The sequence below is a fragment of the Semicossyphus pulcher genome, unplaced genomic scaffold, assembly GCF_022749685.1.
Source record: "Semicossyphus pulcher isolate SPU_LCO1_2020_fin unplaced genomic scaffold, fSemPul1.0.p SCAF_20, whole genome shotgun sequence".
Classification (NCBI taxonomy): domain Eukaryota; kingdom Metazoa; phylum Chordata; class Actinopteri; order Labriformes; family Labridae; genus Semicossyphus; species Semicossyphus pulcher.
This window is the reverse complement of record NW_027211694.1, coordinates 12,972,283-12,985,448: the sequence shown is the minus strand read 5'-3', so window position 1 is coordinate 12,985,448 and position 13,166 is coordinate 12,972,283.

The following is a 13,166-nucleotide window of genomic DNA, read 5'->3' as shown; positions in this document are numbered from 1 at the left end:
TATGTTATGGATCTGTGCACCTGACTCACAGACAGGAAAGAAATGTAGTGTAAACTCTGTTGCAAAAATTTAAAGCAAATGCCATTTCTCAACATTTGTGACTGTACTCTGTTGATTTTACACATGTAGTACAGTTTACTCATCGGGGCACCCTCATTCTGTTTAATGTATTCTAAACCTCCTGAGGGGTCAAACCAAAGTAAGAGAAAATAACCCCTGATGATGTCATCAGGGTGATCTTGGACACCTGATAAATAAAGACTTAACAGGTAACAGATTACAAACTGACGGCGTACAGTTTGAAATATGTTTATATTTAAGAGCTAAAAAAAGTATGATGAGGGATGATATTAAGTTTGATCATGGGAAATGTAGGATTAAGAGTTTCTAGACGCACATTTGCACACATACACGTAATGCATGAGTTTTAAGGTTATGTCGAGAGTGCAAGTGTTATATCCTGACTATGATTAATGATGAGGGGAAGAAAAATAAAGCCATCGGAGAAGTACCATGTCATTCATTGGATATAATAGTCATCATTTTAATTTATTTTAATATCATTTATTATATGGGGCTGCACGGTGGCGCAGAGGTAAGCACCAGCGCTGTCGCCTCACAGCTAGAAGGTTACTGGTTCGAATCCCGGTTCTGATGTAGCGGGCTTTTCTGTATGGAGTTTGCGGGGTTCTCTCCAGGTACTCGAACTTCCTTCCACAGTCGAAAGACATGCTCATTTAATAGGTGACTCTAAAATTGCCCGTTGGCGTGAGTGTGAAAGGTAGTCTGTCTCTGTGTGTCAGCCCTGTGATTGACTGACGAACAGGCCAGGGTGTAACCCCGCCTCTTGCCCAATGACAGCTGGGATAGGCTCCAGCCCCCCACAACCCTGAACAGGACAAGCGGTATAGATAATGGATGGATTGATGTAATATTATATGCAAACCAATATGACCTACCTTAGCTTTTGATGCACATGAATCTGATGCATGTACAGACTCTTGTTTATCAGGCTGACAACTACTACAACTACACAAGACAAACATAGTCATCTCATGTTCTCTCCCTTTACAAAATGTTGTTAACTGTTAACTTGAGCAGCATTGTTTCATGGCTGCAGTTCTGATGATAAATTTGGCTCAGGTAATGGTGTTCCTAAAATAATATAATACACAGCGTGAATAATTGGATTTAGTTTAGAATTTTTGTGACACTGAAAAGTTATAGCAGGATGTAGGAAGTAAGAGGCTTTTCGCAGAGCGGGCTTCAGCAGGGAATGAGCGGCATGTCAGCGGCCCAGCGGCTCTACATGGCAGATATATGTCCAAAAGTGCTGAGCTGACAGAGAGGTGACAGGCCAGGCTTAGCTGACCCAGCAGTGCTGCTCTCTCTCCCCCTCACTCTGTCTGACTGCACACTCATCAGCATACACTCCAGCACAAAAATGCACTCTCTGTCCCGCAAACCTGACCATCAAATCCAAACTTTTGCAATAAAAAGAGCAGGTTTGAGTGGCGTTAATTTCCACCAAACCTTCAAACTAAAGTACGTTTCATTTCGGAACCTTCCATCATGACGACAGGATTTTGTTTTCAGCCTCAGATTGTTGAAGTGAACGTGAATCACCCCTTGCTCTGACCGAAAGTAGCCTTGTCAGTTGCATAACTGCAATCAGAGGGGTGGTCAGCACGGCTAAGCTGCTGAGCCCTCCTGTGATCGAGGCTCTCTCTTTTCTAGGGTTCCCGTCCAGAAAAAACAAAGCCATATGAACTGATAAGAGCCAGGAAATGAGTTCCATCGAGAATGACACAGAAGCCAGGGTCTGTTTCATATCCAGTCGATTATAATAAGGGGAAAATGGAATTGATGCCTGTTGTTGCTCTTGTTGCAGGCCGCTCTTTGCTTTCATGTGGCGGCAAGGCTTTGAAGGTTCATAAGGGACTCATGTCCTCTCTTATTACACTGCAATGAAACACATCCACTAAACTACCCAATAAAACGCGGATTAGACCGAGTCACGTTGAGGAAGCCGAACCAAGACGTGAGAATGTTTTGATGACCCAGCAGTAAAGGCTGTGTTTTGACTGTGCAGATGGCAGAATTGAGATGAAAAAACACCCTGTCTGCCATTAAGGTTAGTCTACCATGCATAGTGTGCACATTTGAAGCAACAAAAACAAATAGCACCAATCAGAGTTGGAGAGTAAAGCTATATATACACATATGTACTTGTTTGCAACCCACTCATGTGCCGAGAGCCAGTCTTTCACTTCAGCCCCCAGAGCAGCCTGCGAGTCTGTCACAGTCTACAACAAGGAGACAGGGTGGACTTCTCACGTACAGCCAGCCTTCTTAGTGCTTTAGAAACTTCAAAAAGTCCACTATTCTTCTTTGTTGGACCCATTTCTTTACTTCAGTATGCCATGCTTTTTCTAATTCCTACATTTGACTGGCCAAACTGAAATTTAATCAAATGTAAAATTCCCTGCATTGATGTTTCTGCTAAAACTGTACCTTTAAGACTTTCTTTGCACTGTGCAGGTGTGCAGACAGCAAGCCGATCACTAATGCAGCAACAAGGATAAATGGTAAATGGTGTATTGAATGTACTTATGTAGTCTTCAGACCGCTCAAAGTGTTCTTACACTACATGTCATATTCATTCTTTCACACACTGATGGCAGAGGCCGAAGTGCCAATCTCCAGTCAGGATCTATGCCCATTCAGACACAGAAGGGGGTATTTGTGGTTCAGTGTCTTGCCCAAGGACACTTAGACACGTGACTGTTGCAGTCAGGGATCGAACCCCCAACCTTCCGATTGACAGACAACTGATTCTACCACTGAGCCACAGCCAGATGAGGCTTCAAGTTTTTGTTCATTTTTTGTTTATTTAGAAAAGAGTTTGGGTCAGTCAATGGAACTTTAGTTGCAACTGAATTGTATCCACGTTGCATACAAATTAAATGTTTAAAATGTGTACCAAAAAATATCAGAGCCATGCAATCATAATACATCCATCCATTATCAATACCGCTTATCCTGTTCAGCCTATGACAGCTGTCACTGGGCGAGAGGTGGGGTACACCCTGGACAGGTTGCCAGGGTGTGTTAATCAGTGTTGGTGGAGACCAAAACTAGTGCAAAAACAGTAAGTGAATTAAGAGACTTACATTGGTCAGGTGGCAAAAACCTGACTCCAAATTAATACTAATGATGTTTAGCGTCTGCTGGATGTTTAAAAGGCAACTGTTTATTAGCATGTCTCAATTACTTTATAAGATGAATATCATGCTATTGTTTAAAACTTTCTTCCCCTACTGACGAAAAACTCAATTAACTACGTTTTATATATCTAGCCTATTAAAGCTTTTTTTGTTTGTTTCTTTTTGTTGTTTACTTTTTAGATAATAGTGTCCATGATACTCCTCTTAAAACCCAGTTTTCACTGTGTGATTGTTGAACGTCAATGCACATTTTTTCAAAACATGAGGTCCACTTGAAGCTGGGGTTGGAACAACCACATTGTTAAAGTGTTCAGATATCATCCATTCATCATTAGAATAAGAAGAAACGCATTAGAAAAATTAAAGTCTGATTCTTAATAGTGTTTGAGTGCAGATTTAGCGGAGTTACTGCACAGCTAACAGAAAAGGTACAAACAGAATCAAACCTGTGGCCCTCCACTCTCTAAACACTAATCCCCCCTGCCGCCCGGACTGTGCTGTGTCTGAGCCTGTGTGTGACCTCCTCTTTGCCCCACACTCCAGCACCTTGTTCCATCTCCTCCACGTCTGTTTACACCCTCCAGTGTCAACACCACCTGAGCGCCATGGCAACGCACGCGGCTACGAGGAGACGCGAACACGGGCCTACTCGTCCACCAGGGTTTTACAGCTGGTTAAAAAAAAGAGGTTCAGGAAAATATTCTGGAGTTGCGTCCAACTGTGAGAGAGAAATATGCCTTTGATGTGGAGAGCCAGCTAGTGTTTTATGTTACTGCAGGTGTTTAACCCTGTTAACAATATAAAATAGTGCCTATTCACGGCCACAATGCAGTTTTACAAGCCCATTGTGAAGTAGGTCATACAATCACCTATGTTTAATCTCCTAATTTAGACTTTAGAAATAGAAATAGGACTATGATTTGTTTTTAGCATGGTTCAGAACTCCAGAATCTGATTTTGGGGTCATGACATCAGGGTTTATCCAAGTGGTGTTGAATCAGGTTAGATTAACCTGTCCAAACTTCAAACTTCACTTCCAGCAATCACAGATTCTGTTCAGCATCAACATCTGGTTGGTTGGTGATGATGTGACTGGGTGGAGATGGTCGTGCAACCGAAAGACCAAAGGCTCGATTCATACAGCAGACTTGCAGCTGGGATTATACTCCAAATGAGTTCAAATTTGGCAAGTTCACACAGAAAACGTGATGAATTTATTGCAACCAAAAAAAGCCTAAGCCTGCCAGACAAGACTGCAGCTGCTGCAGCTGTTCATCAGCAGCATTTGGTTGGTTGCATGGTGTGTATTTGTTTTTAATATATAGAAAAATCCCAGTTTATGCATATATTTTTGAGATATTTGTGCCTAGTGCACCTATACCTTTAATTCTTTTAATTGTGACTCACAATATCCTTCATAATGTGGGACTATTTAACAAACACACCCAGAAACTGAGAATGCAAAACAAATCATAAACCCATTTAAAGGTCCATGTGAGCTCTACTTAATAAAAGTCACAGAAAGGTCCAATGACTGTATATAAAGATGGCCGACGCAACTCCATCTTCTCTCACTGTACAAAAGTGAAGCCAAAATACCACTGGAAGTGGGCGCTGCCATCTTGCACATTTGGAACCCGAGGCTTCGCAGTATAGATCGGCTGGTGGAGCTGCGGTATTGACGTCCCGCCCCTTCCGCTAACCAAAACACACATTTGACTTATACTGAAAAAATCGCAAAGATCCCTCACGTCAGCAGAGAAGCTTCTTGTGTTGGTATGAAGCAGATATTTACAGATATGGAAAATTAAATGAATGTATTGTTTTTGTTACGGAGCCACACTTGTCAACAGAACTGTCCATCATGCCGTTAGAGCCCTTTTTATACCGTCAAATAACTAATTACAACTAAACTTGTCTAAAATTGGACATAAATCATCATGATAAGAATGAGCTATAATTGCAGAAACCATGTTTGAGAAAAATTTATTTGGTGTGTATTTTGATTTTATAGTTTGACTCATGTCCCATTTGTTAACATGGAGGAGGCGGGCTTTGTGACCTATACTGCAGTCAGTCAGCAGGGGGCGCTCAAGGTGTTTTTGCTTCGCTTTTAGGGAGCTGTCATGTCGCCCATCTTTTTATACAGTCTATGGAATGTACAGTGTTGCTCTTAGCTTAATGCATCATCATCAACATCAGCAACATTATAACAATAAAAACGTTAATTAACCTACTGATGGTAAGCAGGTTTCATTTATCATGTTCACCTTCTTAGTGTAGCACCCTAGCATGCTAAAATTAGCTACTTAGCACAAATTACAAAGTACAACTGAGGCACAGCGCTCTCAGTTGCAAATAGTTTTTTGGACCACCACCACTATTGTCAGTGTCACTTCAAGCTCACAGGCCACTCAAAATCAAGAAGGGGCGGGACTTTCAATATCGACTTTGTCAACAACTAGGGATGCACCGATACTGATCCTAGTATCGGGTATTGGGCGGTATCGGAGCTTAAGTACTCATACTCGTAAAACTACAACAAGTACCACATCCGAATACCACTTGACCAGCTTGACGTTAGCCTCCCGTTAGTTAAGCAGGTAGGCGGAGAAGCAAAGTTGAGTGTTAAAATGTCAGCAACAGTTGCATCATTATGTCTATTTACTTCGTTACAGTCAGAAAGTGAGGAACATCTGATGAAAATGAAACATGTTTTTAAAGTCATTATGAGAACTGTAATGATATTATGAAGTACTTATATCTGTACTCGGTATCAGCAAGTACCAAAATGTGAGTACTTGTACTTGGTCTGAAAAAAAGTGGTATCGGTGCATCCCTATCAACAACAATAGCCGAAGAGAAGCTAATCCTTTTGGGGTTTTTTCCCAGGACTAGAGCTGCTGCTAATACCAGGACACCATTCTCCATTTCTCCAACAATTTCCATTGTTTTTATGATTACTTTGTAAAACATCCTTGAATAAAAGCAAATATTCAGCGTACAGAGCAATTTAAAACAGACTTAATGGTCACTGCCAAGGGAAGTGGTAATGTCGCCAGACAACTTTCGTAACCTAGCAACAGAAAGCATTGAACTAATTTAAAATGTTGACATGATGATGTTGCTAGATGAAAAGTCAGTAAAGCCATAAATCATCCAAAGATGGACACTAAGATCTGAACCAAATTTTAATGGCAATCGATCCAAGAGCTGTTAAAAACCACAGATGTCAACATAATGGTTATGCCAGGGTAAAGACAGGGGATAACTATTCATTAGGATACATCATCTGGGGACCATGAACATCTTTAACAAATTATATAACAATACTTCCAGTATTCAGAGAAGCTAAGGCCTGTAATTAAGTGTGTGTCATTTAAAATAAGAATAAAAAGGCTAGCATTGTACAACAGGAAGAGATTCATCCCAGTGCCATTTCTCTTCTGACTTCCCCAAACTGCCTGTCTACAAAAACAGGTTTTGTAAAAGACTGCTGCATCTCTTTAAGAGGGAGATCAAAGTCGCCCTCTCTGTCTCCTCTCATTCCTGATGGGTGTGAGAGACCAAAGGCCAGACGATGCAGTCACACTGCAGAGCTGCGCACATACGTAGACACACGCACACATGCCAAATCTCATCACACTGTCATGCAGGCATACACACAGATGCCTTTGCATGCAGACAGACACACACTCAGACATGGGTGCTGGCTTCAAGATCAAACAGAGGTGGGTAACATCAATCTGTCCTACCTGTCTGAGAAATCTCAGTACAGCAGAGAGCGTGCCAGCAAGCACCACGCCACTCCCTGTCTCCTACCCCCTCCCTCACCGCCTCCTCCTTCTCCTCCTCTTCCTCCTGCTCCCTTGAGAAATACAAGTACAAAATTTTTTTTTCCCCGGCATTGTTCCATCTGAGCAGTGCAAAAGTGGACTGTATATACTCATTCTATATTGATATAAAACACATGGAATTTCAAGTAAAAGCGCACACAATATGAGTCTTTAATGAAATCATCTACTCATGCGAAAAAGGAATTCAGTGTTGCGATGAAAACAGACACAGAAATGACTGTTTGGTCTTTTCCTTCACAGCACAATGAACCAACAGGGCCACAGCACATGCTGAATAATTAAAAGTGTTTGGATTGGTTTCACGCTCTTATCGAATCAAAATAGTCCCAGGTAGAATATCAATTTTACACATGAGAGGAAAACATTATGATGTTATTGAATCTGTAGAATGTGTAATTCTCTGCCGCTTCAGGAACATGTTGGCCAACACGTTGTGAAGACATGTATCGTGACCTCATCACATAAATAATTCAGATTTGCATTATCTTTACCAGTTAACTTCTATTAAAAAAAACGCCTCTAAATTGCAAAGACAGACACATTCATGAATCCAAATATACTCAGTAAATGCACACTGTGCAGTGAATCAGAGTGCAGAGAATCTATAGTCATAGAATGCACAACATACTTGCTTTTGGAAATGACAGACATAAATTGAGGTTTTTTCATTTTTAATAGAGCTGACATGAGCTGATAAGAGATCCTGTTTAAAGGGCAAAATCCACCAGTTGACCACAGGAGGCCAAAATAGCAAGTTCGTGAGCTGAAATTGAGCGACGCCGGCAAGCTAGTTCAGGCAGGCAACTCAAGCTGCACTAATTTAATTCATCATTCTCCACATTAACCTGAAAAACACTTCCTCCCAATTTGGCGGTCTATTTAAGCTGCAAGATTTCCGGTTTCTCCCTCTGCTCTGTCATTGCTGCCGCTGCCCTGCACCAGTACTGCGCTCATACTTTTAGCACCACCACCACACCAGCATCCACCAGTGGGCTCTGAAGATATTATGCCAAACACAAGCTATATTCTGCTGCTGCAATAAACATTTAAAACTATTACAAAAGTTGTCTGACAAAGAAATAAAAATAGATCTTTCCTACATGGATTGTGCACTGATTTTGCATAGATATGACAATTAACAGATACTCAGAAAGATGGTTTCGTTTTGTCAGTTTCATTCTCTTTGGCGGCACCTTATGGCGATAAACTGTAATTGTGGGGGTACACTTCCTGCACATCCAGACGTCTACAGTTGGCTCTGGTTGTAATGGTTGTAACTCTTGATTTTCCTCACTGATGGTCGCATTTCTTTTTAAACCGTTTGCCTTCATCTGAGCGTCGAATTTGTTTCTTTTTCTTTGGATTTTCACTTATTTTTGAAATTGTATCTGTAGTCATCCATCTTTTCTTTGTTTGTTCAGCCATAGTAGATTACTGTTTACTCGCAACACTTGCAGAGACTGGAAAAGCAGCCACTTTATGTTGCGGTAGTTATCCTCTCTGGCGGACCAACCACTGCTGGGTGATGAAAAACTGTGCGCCGCTTGGGATTTTTTCCGTGAAAGTCGCACTAGACATGCAGTCTGTAATACTGCAAATGCAAAGGCTTTCATCAGTGGGCCATAGGCTCAATCACCATTGTGTTACCTCATTCATTTGACTTAACAGACATTTATTTAAATGAAATTCTTTGAGATTGTCACTTTAATGTAGTTGAGCATGCAGCATCAGAGCAGCAATATATTTTCCTTGGTGGAGACCAAAACAAGAGGTAAAAGGAGAATATTGGATTTACATTTGAAAGGTGGCCAAAAACACAATTCTGTGTTACACGGCATAACATGTCCATGGGTTGTGCATTATTTTCTAACACATTTGCCAAATTGTGTTTGTCCAGTGATAACATTACAAGCCATGGCTCCGAAGTGGACGGAAAAAACATATTTTTCAAATTTCTACAAAATCCCACGTTGTTCTCTCACTCACTATGCTATTAAATTAAGATACAGTCCAATGCCTTTTAAACAAGTAAACTACATTGTGGCTTATCTGAACAATATAACCTGTGGAGAAAAGATCATACAGATTAATACAGAAAGATCTGCACTTCAATTCATCTACAGCCGTTGGTCAGATATGGAAGTGTGCATGTGTTCTTGTTTGATTGAATTTGAATCCAGCATCTCTATTTCAAGGGTCAAACTGACTGCATGTCAGTTATATCTCTTTAAACACAACAATGTCCAATTATCTCCTCTTAAACTCAGGCCAGTTGCTAATGCTACACATGCAGACCCAGCTGCTCCTCTGTCTGATGCTTTTACTTCCCACTGAAGTTTTTATGAAGCAGCTTGTAGTGTGAGTACTGGTGTCACTTCATTCACTGATTCTCCCTTCACCTCTTTCGCAGTGTCCTGGAACTATCCCCTAACAGCATCTCGAGGGTCTATATTTGAGTGTCTCTGCAGAGTTTACAATTTGTCTTGCTTAATAGTCGTCGATTTAGCATCCAGCTGGGTGAAAGGGAGGCAGATAACCGCATCAGAGAGGGCAGCAAGTTTAAGGAGTGCCTGACATTAGAGGCGGTGCAGGCCACTGAAAGCTGAACAAAAGCACATGGTGCCACATCTGGCTCCTAGTTTAGCATGCAGTTTCCCTCATCGTACCTCAGCACTATGATTATCTCTGTCCCGCTGCTTTAACAATGGAACAAAGAGGATTGTTGTTCAAGGATAGCTTTGGGAAAAGGCAGCCCTGAGATTTCACAGCTGATGAATGAGGATGAGGAGGAGAAAAAGTCACAATATATTGCCACTGAGCAGAGCAGGGTGACCTGGCCTGCTTAAAAAAGAGCCTTTCTGAAAGGAGGAGATTACAGTCCTATCAGCTCAGTGTCAGTGCCTTTTCTTGCTCCGCAGGTTTTCGCCGTTACCCTGTCAGTGTCCTCATAGTCACCCTGCTACAGCTGGACCATGTGCTCCACAGCTGAGGTTTACTGGCAGAAGAAAACCACTACAAAGTGAAGAGAAAAGAGCAGGCTGCCCCTCCAACCACAGAGTGTTCGTGCACATGCTGCTACAGTGAATGTCAACACAAGAATGGGCAACGCTGTGCGTGTGCACACACACAAACACAAACACAATCCACTTCTTGGTGCACGTTTAATGGAATTCAACCAGGGATCCACTACGCCACACGAAAGGGAAGACCAGCATGTGAAATTAACAATACTCTAATTTCAAGGGCAGGCAAGTGGTTAGAAGAGCCGTCTCCGGGAAGGTCACAAGTTCAATATGCACCAAATTGTAAGCAAGATCCTGAGGCCTTTTCTGCTCATTGAGTTCCTCTAAACTAAAGTTTCTGTATTCATTTTGTAAGAGCCCGGAACATTAAGGTTGGTCAGGGCCAAATGTAAAATCTTTTTTTAAAGTAGCTGTAGGCAAGGTAACATATTTGTGTCTGTTTTGCAAACATTTGAATTTCAAAGGTCAGCTGTTGGAGCTAAATGTTAAAATGATAATAAAAGACTGAACAATTGGGAGTAGACATTTCTCCCTATATTTCATTCTACAAGAAAATGTCTACCTGGGCCTTATTATCACAATCATATTGTATGTAAACACATTAATTGCCCACCTCAAATAGCTATTGTAGCTAATGTGTCATGCTAACTTGGCACTCTCCGCCTAAGTTATAGAGATTTAGGAAGCACAACCTCTGGCAAAACTAAAGAATCAAAAATCAAGGTGAGTATTTTAATCAAATCAAAAGGTTACACAGATGGTAGCCAACCTGGTTAAGGCCAATCAGAGCTAACTGCAGAAAGAGATACAGTATACTGCCAGGGCTAATTGTGCTGGAGTTTGCATCTCCTTAGCAAACATGGCAAATACTAAGGGAGAGTAATCAACTCATAATGAGCACATTTATATAAATATTAAAATTCTGGAAATACAGAAATTCTCCTTCAAGTTATAACCCCATAGTTAGACTAAACTGATGAAAAAAAGGTGTAAAATATCTGACTTACTGTGTGTAAATGTGACTGGTGGACTTCTGCGTTGTGTTGTGTGAATGAGGCTTTGACACCGGGACTCTTTCAGTGAATTTATTCTGCCACTGGTAAACAGAAAAACAGACAGAACCTCCGTTACATCTCCCAGCTCGCTCCAGCTCCTCTCTCCCACAAGGGAATTTTACAAAACATTAAACATAGCTAAAGAAAACTACATACAAAACAAAGCATACCTGGTAAACAGAAAAACAGACAGAACCTTCGTTAAATCTCCCAGCCCGCTCCAGCTCCTCTATAGACAATATTAAATCACATAAGTAAGCTTAAAATGGCGGCTCGCAATTTAGCTTAACGTACCACGCAAGTTAACTCACGGATGACAAATTCGACATTTACAGGACTTTATTAATTAAATGATCACATCGACAAGTAACAATAGACATGGTCAGACATTGTAGGAAATAAAAATATACAAAAAGAATACCATAAATAATACAATAGATAAAACAATAGCTTAAGCTAATGGACACTCACCTCTCCCACAAGGGAATTTTACAAAAGGGGAGAGGGGAGGGCGCCAAAAGGAATATAAAACAAAAACCAAAGAAGAAGAAACAGAGATAAAGGAGGAGCCATATATAACAGGACCAAATAGAGCGCTGAGGTACTCTCTTTCACACACTCAACACCAGGTATATTTTGTGTAATTATAAACAGCAACTGTGAAAATACAGGATATTCATGACCCTGTTACATAAACAGTAAAGCTACGTATAGATGAAACAGAACACTAGCCCCTGCAGCCTCACTTTGTGGTTGTGGGTGATTAGAATGGTGGAGTATATTTTGCTACACTAGCTTGAATCACCAAATCTCTGCTGCTACACTATGTGTGGAAAATAAAAAAGCCCTTGAGTGAAGGAAAAGCCAGGTAAATCTAAAGTGATTACTCATAGTACTCAGTTACTCATCAGCTTGCAGCAACATGATTGCAAATTTTTCCCAGTGGAGCCGTTTATCTCACTGAGGTGCGATCCTCTCCAAGCGATGAAGCATCATGTCAAATGTTTCTCCTCTAATAAAGGCTAAATTCACCTCGATACGTGTTGAAGTAGCATCAATAGGTGGAAAACTGAGTCATGTATTAGTCAGTATGCTGATTCATGCTAATGCCTGCTCCTGCTACTGTTTGGGCCCTCATCTTGCATAACCCTTCTCATATAGACAAACAACTTTCTCTTGAGCTATTGATGACACATGACTTTAACAGCTGACCAAGGAGTGTTTTGGGGTTTAATTTGCTACTTTACCATTGTTCTGTCTTTTCCTCACAATACTGAGCTAGTTTAGACAGTTTGAAGGAACAATTTTATATAATGAGAAATTTGTTAATTGCTTTCTTTCTGAGATTTAGGCAGGAGGACTGACATGGGTACTGGGTTAAATATGAAAGTCCTGTAGCCAGACAGTTAGCTTAACTTAGCAAAAAGACTGGAAAGTGGGGAAAAACAGCTAGCATGACTCTGTGTGAAGGTAACAAAAATCTGAAGCTTGCTTCATAAAATGTTTTCTCTTATTTTTTTTATGTTTCCAAAAAAAGTAATATAGTGCTTTTTCTTAGCTTTACAGTTGATAGTAGTTGGATTTTGTCACATTTGGACAAAGCTTTGCTAGCTAGCCTGAAGGTAACACAAATCATACAACCAGAACCCCCGTAGCTCGCTTATAAGAATGTATCCCTCATATTTCCTTCATAGCTTCATAGTTACGCTATAGATATGAGTGGTATCTACCTTCTAATGTTACTCACGTAAAGAAATTACTGAGCATATATCCCAAAAATGTCAAACTATTCTTTACAGTATGGAGATAGACAAATTTTGGGCTAAGCTAGGACTGCATGGTGGTGCGGTGGTTAGGGCTTTTGCCTCAAAGCCAGAGCGTTCCCAGATTGAACTCTGGTTTGGACGATGAGGGCCTTTCTGTGTGGAGTTTGTATGTTCTCACCATGCATGCGTCGGTTCCCTCTGGGTACTCTGGCTTCCTCCCACAGTCCAAAGACATGCT